Below are 21,266 nucleotides of genomic sequence, written 5' to 3' on the forward strand. Positions count from 1 at the left end.
TTCCAAGCGAGTTCGGGCAAGGCCCCATTCGAGATTCTCTATGGCAGAAAGTGCCGTACTCCTCTCAATTGGTCAGAGACTGGTGAACGCCAACTTCTTGGCAATGACTTAATCACAGAAGCTGAAGAAATGTGTAAAGTCATCCGTGATAATCTCAAAGCCGCGCAATCGCGCCAGAAGAGTTACTATGATAGTAAGCATCGTGATGTGGCTTTCGAGATCGGAGACCATGTCTACCTCCGCGTCTCTCTAATGAAAGGCACTCGTCGCTTCGGTATCAAAGGCAAGCTTGCCCCTAGATACGTGGGTCCTTTCAAGATCATTGGCAAAAGAGGCGACCTCGCCTATCAACTTGAGCTTCCTTCCAACTTCGCGAACGTGCACGATGTGTTCCACGTGTCACAGCTTCGCAAGTGCTTCAAGACGCCTGAGCGCACCATCAACTTCGAAGAGATTGACCTCCAAGAAGATTTGTCTTATCATGAGCACCCCCGTTGCTATTCTTGAGGAAACTGAGCGCAAGACTCGCAACAAGTCAATCAAATTCCTGAAAGTGAAGTGGTCACACCATTCCGACCGGGAAGCCACCTGGGAACGCGAGGACCATCTCCGTTCCGAATATCCGGAGTTCTTTCAGTCCTAGATCTCGGGACGAGATCCTCTCGTAGTGGTGGAGTGTTGTAACACCCTGCATGTGACTTGCCATATTTGTAACTCCAACTCTTGCCATTTTTGGCTATGTGCTATGATATTCCTCCGTGGTCGGGTTATGTTTTTTTCGTTTTGCATTTTGTTCTTGTCATGCATTTCATATCATGTCATCATGTGCATTGCATTTGCATACGTGTTCGTCTCTTGCATCCGAACATCTTCCCCGTTGTCTGTTTTGCAATCCGGCGCTCCTATCTCCTCCGGTGCACCCCTTTTGTTTTCTTTCGTGTGCGGGTGTCAAACTTTCTCGGAATGGACCGAGGCTTGTCAAGTGGCCTTAGTATTCCACCGGTAGACCACCGGTCAAGTTTCGTTCCATTTGGAGGTCGTTGGGTACTCCAACGGTTAACCGGGCATCCGCAATGTCCATTTGTGTGTTGCAGCAAAAACCCCCTCAAAACCAGCCCAAAACCCACCAAACTCTCTTCCATGCTCTAGGTCGTTCGATCACGATCGTGTGGGCGAAACCGCACCTCATTTGGACTCTCCTAGCTCCCTCTACCTATAAAACTCCTTCCCCTCCCGAAAACAAACGCAGACGAAACCCTAGACCCGCTCCCTCTCCGCCGCCGGACACGTCCGGGCGGAGCCGGACGCGTCCACTTCCACCGCCGCCTTCGCCGTCACCGCCGGCCCGCCCGAGCCCGCGGGGAGCCCTCCCGAACCGCGAGCCCGAGCCGGCGCCCTCCTCCTCGCGCCGCCGCGGCCTCCCCGCCACCGCCGCCGCCTCGCCGCCGTCCCGCGCCGCGCTCGCCTCCGCGCCACTGGCCGCCGCCGCCGCTGGCGCCCCCTCCTCCGGCGCCCTCCTCCGAAGCCGGCCGTCGCCCCTCTCCTTCCTCCGTCGCCGGCCACCTTCTCCGGCCACAGCCCCGTCGAGCCCGAGTCCCCATCGGGCCAGATCTGGATCGGCAGTAACCCTAGGTTGACTTTCACGTTTTCCCGAATTCCACCAAGTCTTTTATTCTCACAATATGCATCCCTGTTCAACATTGCATAACTCTCTGCATGTAGCTCCGTTTCACGCGTGTAATATGTCAAATTGTTCGTCTCGTGATGCTCTACATTTTGTTCAATTGCACCACGTTCATTAGAGGTCATCTTGATGCCCAAATCTCTGTTGCAAGAGGGCTAGTTGTTGTTATCTGCTGGTTTTTATCAGAACTTGGAGATTTGTCATTTTTGTATCATTTAATCTGTAAATCTTATGGGCATGAGCTCTACATGTATTTTGTTGTATGCCATGCCATCTTTCCAGTGGTGTATGCCATATATTTTTGTGATCTCTGTGGTGGCTAGCACAAGCATGCAAACTAGGCCCCGTAATGTTTCCGATTTCAGGGACTTAGTGTTTTCTCTTAAGTCTTTGTCTGCTGTTATTTTTGTTGCCATGTAAACTTGATGCTACAGAGAGATCCATGCATATTTTCGAGATGTTCAGTAAGGATGATTTGTAGATATAGTTGTAATTGATCCATCCCTGCCCTTGTTTGCAATTATGGAGTGCCATAGCATGACTCAATCTTGCTCTACTTTTGCTAAAAATATTTCTGGCAGATTCTTATCATGATATGCAATTTTGCCAAGCTTATTATAGTTGATCCATACATGCTATGCATTTGTTCTTGCCATGGATAGCTTCATAAACATGCCATCTTGCTGTAGGTATGCTTGTTTTGTCATGCATTGCTCTGTAGTGAGTGCATCAAGCTCACAAAGATGCCTTCATATTATTGTTTCTGCCAGACTGTTGTTCTTCCATGTCTGAAACCTGATAACGAAACTTGCTATGTTTACGTGGTTGCCATCATATCTTCTGGTCCTTTTTGGGTTATGGTCAGTAAGGGACTTTTGTCATATGCATTTAGTGGAATACTGCCATGCCATGTTTTACCATGTTAAGTTCCTGTAGCATATTGATTTCGTGCTCTGAACATTGCTACCTGATGCTGTTTTCTGCCATGTGCAGTAATTTCACCAAGTCTGGAACCTGTTATCTTTTGCACTTTTGCCATGCTTGTTTGAGCTTGTTATGTTGTGATCTAGCCGTAGCTCAGTGTTCATCTTTTGTCAAGCATCTCCTGTAGGTTACTGTCATATGCTTTGTTGCTATGTAGGAGTGCTGTAGCATTGTTACTTGTTCCATTTTAAGTGCTATCATGCTGTTAAGCGCAGATTCGTGTCATTCTTGTTTTGCTTGCCATTTGCAAACCGTGCATCCGTTTCCGATGATCTTTATATCGATTTCGACCGAAATCATCTCATATTTCCAGTGGCATGCTTGGTTTGCCAAGTTACTGCCTTGTTCATCATTTTCCTTCCGGAGCACGCATATGCATCGCATATCATATCTTGCATATCATACATGTTTTGCATCATGTTGCTTGTGCATTTCTCGTGATTGATTGTGGTTCCGTTGCTTGTGTTCTTGTCTTGGGTAGAGCCGGGAGACGAGTTCGTGAACGAGGAACCTGTTGAGTACGCTTAAGAGGATCAAGCTTTCGACAACTCTGAGAACCTTGTAGGCAAGATGACCACCCCTCGAAATCACTTCTATCTTTGCTTTGCTAGTTATTCGTTCTATTGCCATGCTGCGCTACCTATCACTTGCTATATCATGCCTCCCACATTGCCATGTCAGCCTCTAACCATCTTTTCCTAGCAAACCGTTGTTTGGCTAAGTTACCGCTTTTGCTCAGCCCCTCTTATAGCGTTGCTAGTTGCAGGTGAAGTTGAAGTTGGTTCCATGTTGGAACATGGATATGTTGGGATATCACAATATCTCTTATTTAATTAATGCATCTATATATTTGGGTAAAGGGTGGAAGGCTCGGCCTGATGCCTGGTGTTTTGTTCCACTCTTGCCGCCCTAGTTTCTGTCTTACCGGTATTATGTCCCTTGAGTTTGCGTTCCTTACGCGGTTGGGTGATTTATGGGACCCCCTTGACAGTACGCCTTGAATAAAACTCCTCCAGCAAGGCCCAACCTTGGTTTTACCATTTGCCACCTAAGCCTTTCCCCTGGGTTTTTGCGAGCCCGAGGGTCATCTTATTTTAACCCCCGGGCCAGTGTTCCTCTGAGTGCTGGTCCAAACTAGAGCACCGTGCGGGACCGTCCCTTGGCAACTTGGGTTATGTTGGTACCTGTACGCTTCGCTTATCCGGTGTGCCCTGAGAACGAGATATGTGCAGCTCCTATCGGGATTTGTCGGCACATTCGGGCGGCTTTGCTGGTCTTGTTTTACCATTGTCGAAATGTCTTGTAGACCGGGATTCCGAGACTGATCGGGTCTTCTGGGAGAAGGTTTATCCTTCGTTGACCGTGAGAGCTTATGATGGGCTAAGTTGGGACACCCCTGCAGGGTATTATCTTTCGAAAGCCGTGCCCGCGGTTATGAGGCAGATGGGAATTTGTTAATGTCCGGTTGTAGAGAACTTATCACTTGACCCCATTAAAATACATCAACCGCATGTGTAGCCGTGATGGTCTCTTCTCAGCGGAGTCCGGGAAGTGAACACGGTTTGAGTTATGCATGACGTAAGTAGGTGTTCAGGATCACTTCTTCGTCATTACTAGATGACGACCGCTCCGTTGCTTCTCTTCTCGCTCTCTTTTGCGTAAGTTAGCCACCATATATGCTTATTGCCGCTGCAGCTCCACCTCATTACACCTTCCTTTACTATAATCTTAAATAGTTTTGATCTCGTGGGTGTGAGATTGCTGAGTCCTCATGACTCACAGATTCTACCAAAACAGTTGCAGGTGCCGACGATGCCAGTGCAGATGATGGGATCGATCTCAAGTGGGAGTTCGATGAGGAACGTGGTCGTTACTATGTGTCTTTTCCTGATGATCAGTAGTGGAGCCCAGTTGGGACGATCGGGGATCTAGCATTTGGGGTTGTCTTATTTTCATTCGGATCTTGACCGTAGTCGGTCTATGTGTTTGTATTTTGGATGATGTATGAATTATATTTATGTATTGTGTGAAGTGGCGATTGTAAGCCAACTCTCTATCCCATTCTTGTTCATTACATGGGATTGTGTGAAGATGACCCTTCTTGCGACAAAACCACTATGTGGTTATGCCTCTAAGTCGTGCCTCGACACGTGGGAGATATAGCCGCATCGTGGGCGTTACATAGGATTTGTAGTGGCCTGCCCACTTGAATCCTATAAGAATAGCAAGGAAATGCAGGGAGCTGTGTCGCCTTTGAGAGTAACACTGATATTAACAGTACCGCACCTTCACTTGAAGAGAGCTGGTATCCGAATCCTTTCTAGCTGTACCGGCAATACTAGCACATATATTCCAGCAAGTTCCACTTTGTTGATTTTACTCTGATGCTTACGGTTTTCCCCGTTATATCTACACTATGATCTGTGTAGCTGCTTTGTGTCGCACTAGCAGCAGTCCACTCTTGAAGCTAAACACTGCAATGACTTACAAAATTGGCACCAAGGCATTGAGTGCCATTCTGGATACAATGAAACTCATACGCTCCCCACCTGTTGATTCTTGTTCAGAATATGATCCTAATGACTCTTGTTCAAAATTGCCACATATAGAGAGACAACATGGAATTGCATTTCTTTGGGCGCTGTGATTCATCATGAGTGGGCAACCAACATTGTATGCAATGAAGTGGAACCTCAAGAATATGCTTCCTCTTCTGTTCTTTAACATGTTCCTCTTTGTTTATTCTGTATTTAGTACGTATAGTATGTTCCTTGTCAGGAAGGGGCGCAGGGACATCTGCAGTCAACAGCTGATAGAGCTGGCCTGTACGTGATCGATAGGATTTCAATTACTAGCGGCAATACAACACCGTATTTTCAAGCCAGTTCCACTTTCCCGATTTATATATCGTGGTTATGGTGTACCCCTGTTATGTACACTATGATCTGCCTAGTTGTTGTGTGGTCTTGTTATCATGGTTTGGTAATAAACTCTCTATATAGTATGTTATGAACCTATCATCTGCCAGCTATCCTTACTTCTGGAGCCTATTTTTTGTGTACTTGTGCCAGATTATATAAATGCACGCACCATATTACAGCACACATGAGCTCTCTCATCAGAATCCAGTGATAGCACACAAGTGTTTACAGGGGCGCCCCTATATTAGAATATCATCTGCATTACAAAGATAATCTCACAACTATTTATGTTTTCATGGTTCTCAGATATTATACGCAATTACAGTGAATATCAGAATCCGCGCATAAGAAGAATATTGTGGAACACTGCAATGACTTACAAAATTAGCACCAAGGCATTGAGTGCCATTCTGGAAGCAATGAAACTCATACGCTCCCCACCTGTTGATTCTTGTTCAGAATATCATCCTAATGACTATTCTAACCTCGAGGAGTCAAAGGCAGATGGCCTGTCCTGTTCACCCATCAAGGTGCCTGTTCTAATTTGGCACGGTTTTATTGATTGCACGTATCTTGCATATGTTGTCTTGCATTTCTTCTACTTTGTTGCACCTCCATCTGCTTAGTTTACTCATCATATAACTCGAGATGCCATGCCCATCCATTATCAATACATATTCCATCTGTCATCATACCATGTTTTTTCACTCAAATGCTGTTCTTGTGCATCAGACATCAAAAAGGAAGAGGGTGATTGCCGAACCTGAAGGAGCACCAGCAAAGTCCTTGAAAAACGTGGTGGTGCCGGAGAAATCAGACAGCGCCCCACTTATATTGGCTGTACAACCAGTGACACTAAACGTAGGACCGACTCCAGTAGACTGTACCCATACTTCACTGGCCACACCACTAGCCCCACCACACAGGACCTGCACTCCAGCAAAAGGTATACCGATTTCATTTGCCATAGCACCAGCTGTACCACAGAAAAATCCCACTCCAGCAAAAAGTACAGCAAGTCCACCGGCCGAAGACCTATCCCAACTGCAGAGACGGCCAATTCCTGCAGATTGGAACCCCATTCCATTTATTCCCAGTTTAAAAGACAATGCTTTCAATGTTGTTAGGGACTACGTGCATATATTCCCATCATGGGAAGATTATAGTGAAGACAAACACCATTTTCACATCTTCCTGTCCAACTTACGTGTAAGTGCTATTATTCATGGTTATTATTTTCCTGTTTTCTGCTGATCGAACACATCAATGATTTACATTACATTGTTGTAACTAGGCGAGGGTCAATCTGGATAGTCATGACGAGCAAAGCTTGCTTGTGCTTTTCAAGGAAGCATTGCAGCAGTATCGGTGTTACCTGAGGAAATCACACTTTGATGGCAAGTCTATAAACGAATTTCCGGTGAAGTCTCCTGTGCTAAATTTAGAAGACATTGAATGAAAAACCTTGTTATGCACTGGTCTCGTTCCCAGGATGAGGTACTGTCTATGAAATCAAATGACAATTTGAACTTCTACTTTTCCGCATGTGCCTTACGGATCTTTTTTGCAGGAAATGTGCTCGAAGAAGAATTCCAGTTTGAAAAGAACGACAGGATATCGCAAATATGCTGCCCGCTGCTTTGCTCTTGTTAGTACCTGTTGTCCTGTATCACTGTACTTGCATACATACCTTGTTCATTATGTGACAGCAGTATGCATGATAGCTTGCTTATCAATTGTTCGCTCCAAATTATCTGATCTGTATGAATGGTTACATTAGTGTAGAATATATCCAATGCCAATGATTTTTTTAGCTCTGCATTGTTCTTGTAAGTACATGCTGTCCTTTATCAGTGTACTTAGATTGATAGGTAGTTGGTCATGTACCATCACTCTGCAGCTTATTTTCCTTTTCCCTCCATTTTCTACACATCAGATCTATATTTACTCTTACCATAAGGTTGGTACTGAAGAAGTTTAGCTGTGCATTGCTCTTGGATGTGCCTTTTGCCTGTATCGCTGCACATACATTTATAGCTACTTGGTTATGTAGCATCACTCTTCATCTTATCTTCAATATTCTCCATTTTTTCGTATATTATCACATCTATATTTACTCTTAACAAAATGTAGAATAAAGGCAATGCTTATGAAGAAGATTATATGGTAAACTTCTTGAATTGCTCCCCCCCATCAGCATGGACAAGGGCTTTATAGAGCCTGTCTTCACCAGTAATGTAAGTTTGTCCTTCTCAAGCCTTCGAACTTTGTTGTGTATATTTGGTTAGGCATGACAGTAACAGCTGTTTATTTTTGGTGTTTGCATCAAATTGCATGTTTAAAGTTTATTATGTAGTTCATAAACAAAAGTTTGTCCTTCTCAATTTAAGTTTTCAGTTGTACAACCAAGTTCCTTCTTCATACCATGTAAATTAAACTATACAAAGCAAGTGATCTTCTTTTGCACTGCATGTATGCTTCTGTTCTTCATCTGTAATCCAGTGGTGTGGTGAACCTACCCACTACAACACAATGTCATATTCTGCAATGTCTTAACTATGAACAATGTCATATCATTCTACTATTATTTAAACCGTCTCTTTATTTGCCAATCTGAAATGGGATAAATTGACAGCACACTAACCATTGATACTTATGAGTTCTTGATCTGTAATCCAGTGGTGTCGTGAAGCTGCCAACTCCTTCACAATGTCATTTCCTGCCATGTCTTGACCTGAACAATACCATATTGTGTTACTGCAATTTTAAATTGTGTCACTTTATTCGTCAGTAAGAAATATGATGAATTGTCAGCACTGATACTTTTATGTGCAAAACCTGTCATCTGTCTGGTTGTTTATCTTTCAGAGTGAGGAAGATATAAGTGTTGAACAAGCGCAGTCTCATCATCTTGCTCAGGTGGTTGCGCTGCAGCTCGCCAGCAAGGCTAACCTTTCTTGAACTCTATTGAAGTGTTGTCGGTTTTGTATATTATTTTGTCGGCGTGTTTATTTGCACTGGTGGCGATCTTTGATGCCCAGTGTATGTAATCTGCTGTCTGCTTGTGCTTTATTATCATAGTGGCGAACTTTGATGCCCAGTGGATGTAATATGCCGTAATTTCTTTATTGTATAGTCTAGGTTTTTTCTTATTCACGATACTGCAGTTATTTTACTGTATATATATCATGTCTTCGCAGTAAACTGGCCAAACCGTAAAATTACGGTACATAATCGGGCTGTCATCACGATGTATGATCCGCATCATGGGCCTCGTCAAACTGGCCCACTAGTAGATTTGGGCCTTTAATAGGCCGAGTAACCCCCGAACCTCCTTTCGCAAGAAAACTCAATGGGCTTTTAGGAGGCTGAGAAGTAGGTTGGGCCTGAAACGTGTCGAACAGCTCACGGGCCGGCAGCAGCCCGAAATGGACCCCGACCCATGATTGTGCGAATCAAATCACGGGCTTTTAACAGGCCAAAATTGTCTTGGTCCTTGTTTGGCCCAATCAGATATCGGCTGCGAGCAGGCCGGATGCAAACCGGGCCGTAGTTAGGCCCAACTATATGACGGGCTTTTAACAGGCCGAAATTAATATAGGGCCAAAATGTTAAACGGGCCCTTAACAGGCCGAAACTAATATCAGGCCGAATTACTAAATGGGCCTTTAGCAAGTAGGCCCAAAAGCATAACGTCCAGTTAACGGGCCCAATCTGATATGGGCCATAATTGAGGCCAAAGCCTCTTAAAGGGCCGGACCTGATCTGGGCCGTGATTTGGCCCAGAACGTCGGAGGCTTTTAACGGGCCGGATCTCATATGGGCCATTATTAGGCCCGAAACGTGGTAGGCCATTAATGGACTGGATCAAATATGGGCCGGCATTTGGCCCAAAACATGGCAGCCAGTTAATGGGCCGGCCTACTAGGGTCCTCAAAATCTTGTGGGCCTACAGCTAGGCCGGCCCATTAGTGTCGGCGAAATCTCGTGGGCCTTTAGCTGAGCCGGCCCATTATGATCCGCAAGAATTTTGTGGGCCTTTACCTGGGCCGGCCCATTATGGCACACAAAAATCTTGTGGGCCTTTACCTGGGCCGGCCCATTATGGCCCGCGAAATCTTGTGGGCCTTTAGCTGGGCCAGCCCATTATGGTCCGCAAAATCTCGTGGGCCTTTAGCTGGGCCGGCTCATTATGGTCCGCAAAATCTTGTGGGCCTTTAGTTGGGCCGGCCCATTTAAACTTGATGGGATGTGCCACATGTCGACGTATCATAGGCGCCTTCTGTCCAATGAGTGGATGACATCTGTCCCAACGATGAGCCGACACGTGTTTCCTCCAGCCAATGATGATTTCACACATGGAAAATCCCCATTGGCCGCGGCTGTTAACGGGTTATCGGATCCAAAACCCGACCCGATAGCTTAACGGCGTTCCGTTACGGTGGATGCCACATGTCGGTCACCCTTGACGAAAGCACTTCTGTGACGCGCGATTTATCGTCATGGAAGTGGACACTTCCGTGATGATAATTTTGGTAACGTCATGGAACACTTCTACGACAGCACATGTATGACTATCTTGATTCTGTCATAAATTTGTCATGGATGTACATGCATGACAAAAAACGCGACCTACTATGACAAACACGTATCATCACGGAAGTGTATTTTTTTTGTAGTGGATTTGCAGCGGTGCCAGAGCTCAAGTTTTTAAAACAGAGGTAAATGAAATTTTGAGAAATGCACCCTTCTTGTTTACTTCACGACCATTAGTTATCGGTATCTTCCATGCTAAACACATTAGTGGTGGTTCCCAAGCGATAAAAGTAAAGGTTTACTCCCCCTCCACCAACAATCACACTCCATGGCTTGTTCGAAACAACGGGTACCGTCCATACCAACAACGGTCCTGGGGGACTTTTGTTTAATTATTTACAATTTGAATTCGGGACTGGGAATCCCTATTGCAGCCCCTCTCGTGCAAGGACGAGTGAATAAACACTCATCATGAGAATAACCCGCTTAGCATGGAAGATACTGACTACCTCTCGTCGTTCTATGAACAATCAGGCACACAAAAGGGAAATTTATTTGAAGTTTTTAGAGGTGGCACATGCAAATTTACTTAGGACGGCAGGGTAATACCGCATATAGGTACATATGGTGGACTCATCTGGAATAACTTGGGTTTTAGGATTTTGATGAACAAGTGGTAATTCTGTTTGGTACAGGCGAAGGCTAGCAAATAGGTTGAGAAGCGGCCAGCTAGAGAGCGAAAACGGTCATGAACTTGCATTATGCATAAGTAACATTGGATACTAGCATGAGTAGGATATGAACACCATGAACATAAATATCATAGAGGCAACGTTGGTTTTGATTCAACTACATGCATGAACATGTGCCAAGTCAAGCCACTCAAACATTTAGAGGAGGATACCATATCATCATACTACATCTGACAGGGGGATGACCCCCGCGTAGGCCCAAGACGGCGAACGACGCTTCAAAAACATCGGGGCCAGCAACGCCCCTCAATCCAGGTCGCACTTGGCCGGGTTGCTCAACCCGACCAAGTCCCTCAACCCGGCCGGGTCCCTGTCCGGCTGCTCCAGCCGGCCTGCTATGCGAAGTCAACTACGGCGTCCCATCTGACACGACACCGACAAGACGGCCATACTGCGATCACTGTTGCTGATAAAGCATACGCTGTTCGCTCGTCACACGCGTCATCATCTACAGTGTACTTTTTCCCCCGAGCATTGATTTATAAAATGCCCCAGGGACAAAACTTAGCCTAGCATGCAAGCAAGCATGGCTTGGAATGTAAGCAACACACTGTAGCTTACATCCCAAGCACACACCCATGCCTACATGGCGTACACCACAAGCTAGCCACATTATATAAGCTAGCTCACACCCATCCATCCAGGAGGATGGACTCCCACGGCCACAAGGCCACTCACGCACACACTTGTGCATACACATGATCATACGCATGAGGCTCTCTACTACCTTCTATAATACAGCTTCAGGAGCAACTTTGTACTGCCCGACATGTACACCGCATATATATTCAGACATGCAGGAGTAGGGGTATTATCTCTCCGAAGAGCCCTGAACCTAGGTAAATCACCGCGTGCTGTTTGCCCAATCCCGTCCCTTGACCTCCAAAGCAGTCTTGCCCTCACCACAAGCCACCTCGTGGCATCTATCGTCTCGTGAACCCGCCCGCGAGATAACCCCGACAGTTGGCGCCCACCGTGGGGCAAGCTGCCGCGGAACCGCGGTCCGGGCGGGACCATCTTCATCATCACCGCGGCATCGCTGTCGTCTCTCTGGTAGCGCTCGGGGGATCGACATCGACCCGCCCCCGGAGCGACCGCGCGGGACGGCGCGTCCTCGTTGTCGGCGTCGCCTTCTTCGTCGCCACCACCGCGGCACCGCCGTCGTCCACGCGCTACATCGCGCTCCGGCCGGCTGACCGCGCCCGGCTCCGCTCGCCGCTGCGCTCCACCGGCACCGCCGACCTCTGGTGGCATGCTGTCACTCCTCCCGCGCGCCCGTGGTTGCCACTGCTCGCGCTGCTGTTGCGCTTGCCGCTGCCTGCAGGTCCCCTGCCATTGCTGCGTTGCCGCTGCTTCCGCTGCTACCTACCACTACTATACATTATCCATTCACTGGCCAGTTGCATGTCGGATAAACCACGTATATCGTCAGGTACTAGCCGTACACCATCCATACTGAACCCAGACTATAGCCAGACGCTGCTCGTACAAAAAACATACTTCAGCACCCGACAACGCCCGACCATTTGCGGCCTGCTCCGCCGCGCCCAACGTCCTGCTTCGCCTCACTCCGGCCTCGCCTCGGCCGCACCTCCGGCCCCCGTGCGTGCACACACCCATGCTTGGCGAGCTAGCTAGCTAGCAAACCCAATGGATTTGACTGCGTGAATGCTAGCTAGCTTGGCTCAGGTGCACACAAGGCCGTCCAGTGGACGCGCGCGCCGGCCAACTCCCCTGGCAACAGCATCCTCGGACCGGCTCGACTTCGTCCAGCCGCTGCCTGGCCGGCTGCGCCATGCCTGCTGTCCGATCCACCGCCCCGCTCCGCCTCTTCGTCATGCACGCGGGAACGACCGGCTCCGCTGGCTCCTCCCGCGCGCGCTGGCCCTGTGCCTACTCCGTCGCGGCCGCGCCCGCTCTCCGCTCCAACTGGCCCTGCGCCCGCAACGCTCGCACCAGCTACTGCCGCGTTCCTCGCGCCTCGCCTCTGCTCCCGCATGGGCCGGCTCCGACCGCGCCCCGCCGGCTTCGGCTCCCCCGGCGTCGGATCCTCCGCTCCGACTCCCCACCAACCGGGTCCTCCGCTCCGGCTCCCGCACGCGCCGGGTCCTCCTAGGGGCCATCTTCTCTGACCACCTCGACCGTCCCGGCTCCGCGCGGCCCACCCCGTCCGGCTGGCCGCCCCGAGCGCCGTCTCCACCATGCTCGGCCGCCTCGCCACCCACCCGCGCGCTGGACCTGGCCGGCCGGCTTCGCCTCCACCAGCGGCCGGGTTCTCCACCTCAGCCGGCCCCGCCCTGCGCCCCATTGCCGTCTCCACCAACCGAGCCGTGTCCGGCTTCTCCTGCGCCAGGCTGTCGGGTCGCCGTGCCGGGCTCTCTCCGGCTCCACATCCCGCGGCAGCCGGGTCGCCACTGTCGCGTCCCGCGCCCGCCGGCTTGCCGCTGCCGCCTCCCGTGCAGGTCCTCTCCGACGCGCCCGCCCGCTTCAGCGACTCGCTCCTCCCCTCCACCGCGTACCAACCCTGGGCTTGCTTCCGGTCGCCGTCCGTCCGCCCAGCCAGCTCCGACACTGCTTGCGCCGGGTCGCACCGGCCCCTCCCTCCGCCGAGCGTGCGACCCGACCGCCGGCTCCCGCACGACCCGGCTGCCCGCCGTCTCCTTCGCACCGCCGTCCGCGTGACCCGGCCGCCGCCTCCCGCGTGACCCGGCCGGCCGCTCGTCGTCCCCGCGGCTCGGCCTCCACATCGCGCCCGCGGCCGGCCCCAACCGGCTCCGCCTACCCGGCGTCCGGCTCGCTGCACCCGCCAGCCAGCTCGCACGCCTCCGACCACGCTCCTCCGCCTCGCTGCCAGGTTCCCCGCGTCACGCACACCCTCTACTCCGGGCCGCTCTGCGCCGTCCCACCCCGACCTCGGCCGGCTCCGGCTCGCCGTCCGCCATCTTAGAGCCTGCGACAGCTCCGGCCCCGCCCGGGCTCGCCTCGCCCCGCGCCGGCCCTCGGCCGGCTTCGCCCGCACCCGGCCGCCGGGTCGCCGACGCCTCGCCCCCGCGCCTCCGCGCGCCCGGCCGGGGCCGGCTCCGGGTGGCCGGCTCGCCCCTCCACTGGTCGGCTACTCGCCCGTGCTGACTGCGTCCGAGATTTCCCTATCCGACAGGGGAAAAGAAAGAAGCAATGAAAAAAGAAGTTGAACTCAACTGCGTAAAAAAAGAAGAGAAAACGTACTGCGGAAAAGAAAAAAGAAAAAAGAGATATGTCCGGCTGCTCCAGCCTAGACCTACCTGCGTCACCGTCTGGCCGCCCAGTCCGCCTGCCGGCTTCGACGCCTGGCCGGCTGGGGGCCCGACCCGTTCGCCCGTCTGCCTCGATGCCGGCTGCGCCAAGCCGGCCCAGCCGTCAGTCCGCCTCGACGCTCGTTCGGTCGGACCCGACCGGCTAGGACCCCCCTTCGAGCACCCAGAGGCTCGAAGGCTACCCCCAGTGGGTGTGTCGGCACGCTAGCGCCAAGCCGCGTCGGCTGTCATCGACAATCTCCGCCTCGTCTGCGTCAAATCAATGTGAGCTCCTCACCCGTTTATTTTTGCACCACATGCAAAACCGGATAACACGGAGCAACCCTCGGGGACCACCTCCGCCTTTATTATAGTTGCATCACTGTTCGCCCCGGCGCCGGCTAGTCTCGGCCCGGAGGCTGGCCGCTCGGCCCGATACGTTCGTTCCCGCAGATGGCTTAGTAGTGCATACGGTACCAAAGGTCCACTCTCAGCCAGAGACCGCAGCGCGGCTGTCCGGCAAGCGAGAGCAAAAGCTGGAGGTCACCCCACGCGAAAAACGTCCGGGAAAAGACGGCTTGGGCAACCCGTCCGTTTCCTTTATGAGTATCTACTCGGTCGAATCTGCTCCTGTTGTCCGAGTACTGTACGCTCCACTCTGCGGCCACTCTTCGTAACAGCTAGAGGCCGGCTCCGAGCTGTCTAGCTAACAAGAGGCAAAGCCAAAGAGAGGAGGGGACATGAAAAAGACTGAAGGGGGCTCGGACGGAACCGAGTCGGCACCCTCCGCATAAAACTTACAATGCTGAAAGCAAACATTTGATATATATCTGCGCGGACTAACTTTGCCTTTTGCACAATCATCGCTGAGGGGAACCCCCTCCTCGCCTGGAGACTCGGAGGCTACACGCGGGTTGCGGGCCCGACGCCGGCCGCAACCGGCGTTTCCATCGCCGCTGTCCACATCATCAACAGCAAGACCCTCCGGCCGACTCTTCGAGTCGCCCAGAGGCTCGGAGGCTACACCCAGTGGGTGCGCTCGCGCGCCCCCACTCAGCCGGCGGAATCCGCGTCCGCGCCCGGCAGGGCCCCGTGCCCTCCAGCCGGCGGACTCCGCGTCCGCGCCCGACACCCTCAACGTCACCGTCGACTTCATCAACAACAGCAAAGACCCTCCGCCCAACTTTTCCAAGTTGCCCGGAGGCTCGGAGGCTACACCCAGTGGGTGCGCTCGCGCGCCCCCACTCAGCCGGCGGACTCCGCGTCCGCGCCCGGCAGGGCCCCGCGCCCCTCAGCCGGCGGACTCCACGTCCGCGCTTGGCACCCTCGACGCCACCGTCGGCTTCTTCAACAACGGGAAGACCCTCCGCGCAACTTTTCCAAGTTGCCCGGAGGCTCGGAGGCTACACCCAGTGGGTGCGCTCGCGCGCCCCCATCGGAAGCAAGCCGCACCGGCTGCGGTCCGCGGCCGGCCGTCATCGACATCTACTGCTTCATAGACGCCCGCTAAAACCCTCCGCGCAACTTTTCCAAGTTGCCCGGAGGCTCGGAGGCTACTGACGGGGGGATGACCCCCCGGGTAGGCCCAATACGGCGAACGACGCTTCAAAAACATCGGGGCCAGCAACGCCCCTCAATCCAGGTCGCACTTGGTCGGGTTGCTCAACCCAACCAAGTCCCTCAACCCGGCCAGACTCCTCAACCCGGCCGCCCGACTGGGTCCCTGTCTGGCTGCTCCAGCCGGCCTGCTACGCGAAGTCAACTACGGCGTCCCATCTGACATGACACCGACAAGACGGCCATACTACGATCACTGTTGATGATAAAGCATACGTTGTTCGCTCGTCACACGCGTCATCATCTACAGTGTACTTTGTCCCCCGGGCATTGATTTATAAAATGCCCCAGGGACAAAACTTAGCCTAGCATGCAAGCAAGCATGGCTTGGAATGTAAGCTACACACTGTAGCTTACATCCCAAGCACACACCCATGCCTACATGGCGTACACCACAAGCTAGCCACATTGCTAGCTCACACCCATCCATCTAGGAGGATGGGCTCCCACGGCCACAAGGCCACTCACGCACACACTTGTGCATACACATGCTCATATGCATGAGGCTCTCTACTGCCTTCTGTAATACAGCTTCAGGAGCAACTTTGTACTGCCCGACATGTACACCGCATATATATTCAGGCATGCAGGAGTAGGGGTATTATCTCTCCGGAAAGCCTCGAACCTGGGTGAATCACCGCGTGCTGTTTGCCCAATCCCGTCCCTTGACCTCCAAAGCAGTCTTGCCCTCACCACAAGCCACCTCGTGGCATGTGTCATCTCGCGAACCCGCCCGCGAGATAACCCCGACAACATCACAATCATTTTAACGCAATGTTGACATCCAAGATAAATCATTATCCACTCCTAGCTACTTAAGCATGGCATGAGAAACTATAATCTCTAAATTGTCATTGTAAACAAGTTTGATCATAATAGGCTAAATCATGGATACTAGGTTAAACATATTTACAAAAACAGAACAAGTTGAGTTCATACCCGTTTCTCTCTGCGACAGCCAGTTCATCAAATATCGTCATTATTGCCTTTCACTTGCACGACCGAACGATATGAAAATAATAATAGTGCAAGAGTGTGGTGGACTAAGCTGGAATCTGCGAACATTTTATTTAAAAGGAGAAGACAAAGTAGTATGGGCTCTTCATTAGATCAACAATAATGCATATGAGAGCCACTCAACATTTTCATCGTGGTCTTCTCCTTGGTATGACTCAGTAAAAAGGAAAAGAAGTTTAGAGAAACACTCTGAAATATTTTTGGAGTTTTTGGGTTTTCTTGAACAAGCAAATAAAAGGGAAAGACAAAAACGAGAAAAACTATTTACATGGGAAAGCTCCCAACAAACAAAAGAAGGACAAGGAAATCTTTTTGGTTTTCTTTTTAATACTACAATTAATTAAAATAGGAAGAAAACCCGAAAAGAAGCAGGAAATATTTTTGTATTTTCTCAATGTTTTTCAAACACACAAGAAGAAGGCAAGAAAATAAATCTAGCATGGATAATACAATGGAAAAGTGTGGACACTGACAACTGGAATGAAATGTTCGAACATGAATGTAATGTCGGTGGAAATACGTACTCCCCCAAGCTTAGGCTTTTGGCCTAACTTGGTAATCACCATCACTAGCCTGCATAGTGGTCGGAGTGATAGCTCACGGAGGCTCTTGGTGTAGACGCCTCAGCCCGCCATGCAGCCACAATCGCTGCGTTATGTGCTCGGGCCTCGCTCTCAAGAACATAATATCTTCCCTTGCTGTGAACATCAAAGAGAGCAGGCGCAAGCAAAAAGGTATTTGTTGGGGAACATAGCATGCAATTTCAAAAAAATTCTATGATCATGCAAGATCTATCTAGGAGATGCATAGCAACGACAGGGGGAGAGTGTGTCCACGTAGCCTCATAGACCGAAAGCGGAAGCGTTAGTTTAACGCGGTTGATGTAGTCGAACATCTTCACGATCCAACTGATCTTAGTACCGAACGTACGGCACCTCTGTGTTCAGCACACGTTCAGCTAGATGACGTCCCTCGAACTCTTGATCCAGTAGAGGGTCGAGGGAGAGTTCCGTCAGCACAACGGTGTGGTGACGGTGATGGTGATGTGGTCCGCGCAGGGCTTCGCCTAAGCACTATGACGCTATGACCAGAGGAGTAAACTGTGGAGGGGGGCACCGCACACGGCTAAGAGAACTATTGGTGTGCCTTTGGGGTGCCCCCTGCCCCGTATATAGTGGGGAGAAGGAGGCCGACGGCCAGGAGGGGCGCGCCATGGGGGGAGTCCTACTAGGACTCCTAGTCCTAGTTGGCTCCCCCTTTCCTTCCAATGGAGAGGGGAAAGGGGAAAGAGGTGGAGAGGGAGAAGGAAAGGGGGGTCGCGCCCCCACCCCTTGTCCAATTCGGATTGGGATTGGGGGAGGGCGCACGCCACCTCCTGTGGCCTGCCTCCTCCTCTCTACTATGGCCCATGAGGCCCATTAACTTTCCCCCGGGGGTTCCGGTAACCCCTCGGTACTCTAGTAAAATACGCGAATCACTCGGAACCATTCCCATGTCCGAATACTACCTTCCAATATACAAATCTTTACCTCTCGACCATTTCGAGACTCCTCGTCATGTCCGTGATCTCATCCGAGACTCCAGACAAACTTTGGTCACCAAAACACATAACTCATAATACAAATCGTCATCGAACGTTAAGCATGCGGACCCTACGGGTTCGGGAACTATGTAGACATCTATGAGACACATCTCCGTTCAATAACCAATAGCGGAACCTGGATGCTCATATTGGTTCCTACATATTCTACGAAGATCTTTATCGGTCAAACGGCATAACATACGTCATTCCCTTTGTCATCGGTATGTTACTTGCCCAAGATTCGATTGTCGGTATCATCATACCTAGTTCAATCTCGTTACCGTCAAGTATCTTTACTCGTTCCGTAGTGCATCATCTGTAACTAACTCATTAGTCACATTGCTTGCAAGGCTTATAGTGATGTGCATTACCGAGAGGGCCCAGAGATACCTCTCCGATACTCGGAGTGACAAGTCCTAATCTTGATCTATGCCAACCCAACAAACACCTTTGGAGACACCTGTAGAGCATCTTTATAATCACCCAGTTACATTGTGACATTTGATAACACACAAAATGTTCCGCCGGTTTTTGGGAGTTGCATAATCTCATAGTCAGAGGAATATGTATAAGTCATGAAGAAAGCAATAGCAATAAAACTAAACGGTCATTATGCTAAGCTAACGGATGGGTCTTGTACATCACATCATTCTCTAATGATGTGATCCCATTCATCAAATGACAACACATGTCTATGGTCAGGAAAATTAACCATCTTTTATTAACGTGCTAGTCAAGTAGAGGCATACTAGGGACAATCTATTTTGTCTACGTATTCACACATGTACTAAGTTTCCGGTTAATACAATTCTAGCATGAATAATAAACATTTATCATGATATAAGGAAATATAAATAAAAACTTTATTATTGCCTCTAGGGCATATTTCCTTTAGTCTCCCACTTGCACTAGAGTCAATAATCTAGATTACATAGTAATGATTCTAACACCCATGGAGTCTTGGTGCTGATCATGTTTTGCTTGTGGAAGAGGCTTAATCAACGGGTCTGCAACATTCAGATCCGTATGTATTTTGCAAATCTCTATATCTCCCTCCTTGACTTGATCGTGGACGGAATTGAAGTGTCTCTTGATGTGTTTGGTTCTCTTGTGAAATCTGTATTCCTTCTCCAAGGCTATTGCTCCAATATTGTCACAAAAGATTTCCATTGGACCCGATGCACTAGGTATTACGCCTAGATCAGATATGAACTCCTTCATCCAGACTCCTTCATTTGCTGCTTCCGAAGCAGCTATGTACTCCGCTTCACACGTAGATCCCGCCACGACGCTCTGCTTGGAACTGCACCAACTGAAAGCTCCACCATTCAATATAAATACGTATCCGGTTTGCGACTTAGAGTCGTCCGGATCAGCGTCAAAGCTTGCATCGACGTAACCATTTACGACAAGCTCTTTTGTCACCTCCATAAACGAGAAACATATCCTTAGTCCTTTTCAGGTATTTCAGGATGTTCTTGACTGCTGTCCAGTGATCCACTCCTAGATTACTTTGGTACCTCCCTACAAAACTTATAGCAAGGCACACATCAGGTCTGGTACACAACATTGCATACATGATGGAACCTATGGCTGAGGCATAGGGAATGACTTTCATTTTCTCTCTATCTTCTGTTGTGGTCATGCATTGAGTCTCACTCAACTTCACACCTTGTAACACAGGCAAGAACCCTTTCTTTCACTGATCCATTTTGAACTTCTTCAAAACTTTATCAAGGTATGTGCTTTGTGAAAGTCCAATTAAGCGTCTTGATCTATTTCTATAGATCTTGGTGCCCAATATATAAGCAGCTTCATCGAGGTCTTTCATTTAAATATTCTTATTCAAGTATCCTTTTATGGTATCCAGAAATTCTATATTACTTCCAATCAACAATATGTCATCCACATATAATATTAGAAATGCTATAGAGCTCCCACTCACTTTCTTGTAAATATAGGCTTCTCCAAAAGTCTGTATAAAACAATATGCTTTGGTCTCACTATCAAAGCGTATATTCCAACTCTGAGATGCTTGCACCAGTCCATAAATGGATCGCTGGAGCTTGCACACTTTGTTAGCACCTTTAGGATCAACAAAACCTTTTGGTTGCATCATATACAACTCTTCTTTAAGAAATCCATGCAGTTTTGACATCCATTTGCCAAATTTCGTTATCATGAAATGCGGCAATTGCTAACATGATTCGGACAGACTTCAGCATCGCTACGGGTGAGAAGGTCTCATCGTAGTCAACTCTTTGAACTTGTCAAAAACCTTTCGCAACAAGTCGAGCTTTGTAGACAGTAACATTACCATCAGCGTCAGTCTTCTTCTTGAAGATCCATTTATTCTGTATGGCTTGCCGATCATCGGCAAGTCAACCAAAGTCCACACTTTGTTCTCATACATGGATCCCATCTCAGATCTCATGGCCTCAAGCCATTTCACGGGATCTGGGCTCATCATCGCTTCCTCATAGTTCGTAGGTTCGTCATGGTCTAGTAACATGACTTCCAGAACATGATTACCGTACCACTCTGGTGCGGAACGTACTTCGGTTGACCTACGAGGTTCGGTAGTAACTTCATCTGAAGTTTCATGATCATCATCATTGACTTCCTCACTAATTGGTGTAGGAATCACTGGAACTAATTTATGTGATGAACTACTTTCCAATTCGGGAGAAGGTACAATTACCTCATCAAGTTCTACTTTCCTCCCACTCACTTCTTTCGAGAGAAACTCCTTCTCTAGAAAGGATTCATTCTTAGCAACGAATATCTTGCCTTCGGATATGTGATAGAAGGTACCCAACAGTCTCCTTTGGGTATCCTATGTAGACACATTTCTCCGATTTGGGTTCGAGCTTATTAGGTTGAAGCTTTTTCACATAAGCA

Source organism: Aegilops tauschii, chromosome 5 (assembly GCF_002575655.3).
Source record: "Aegilops tauschii subsp. strangulata cultivar AL8/78 chromosome 5, Aet v6.0, whole genome shotgun sequence".
Classification (NCBI taxonomy): domain Eukaryota; kingdom Viridiplantae; phylum Streptophyta; class Magnoliopsida; order Poales; family Poaceae; genus Aegilops; species Aegilops tauschii.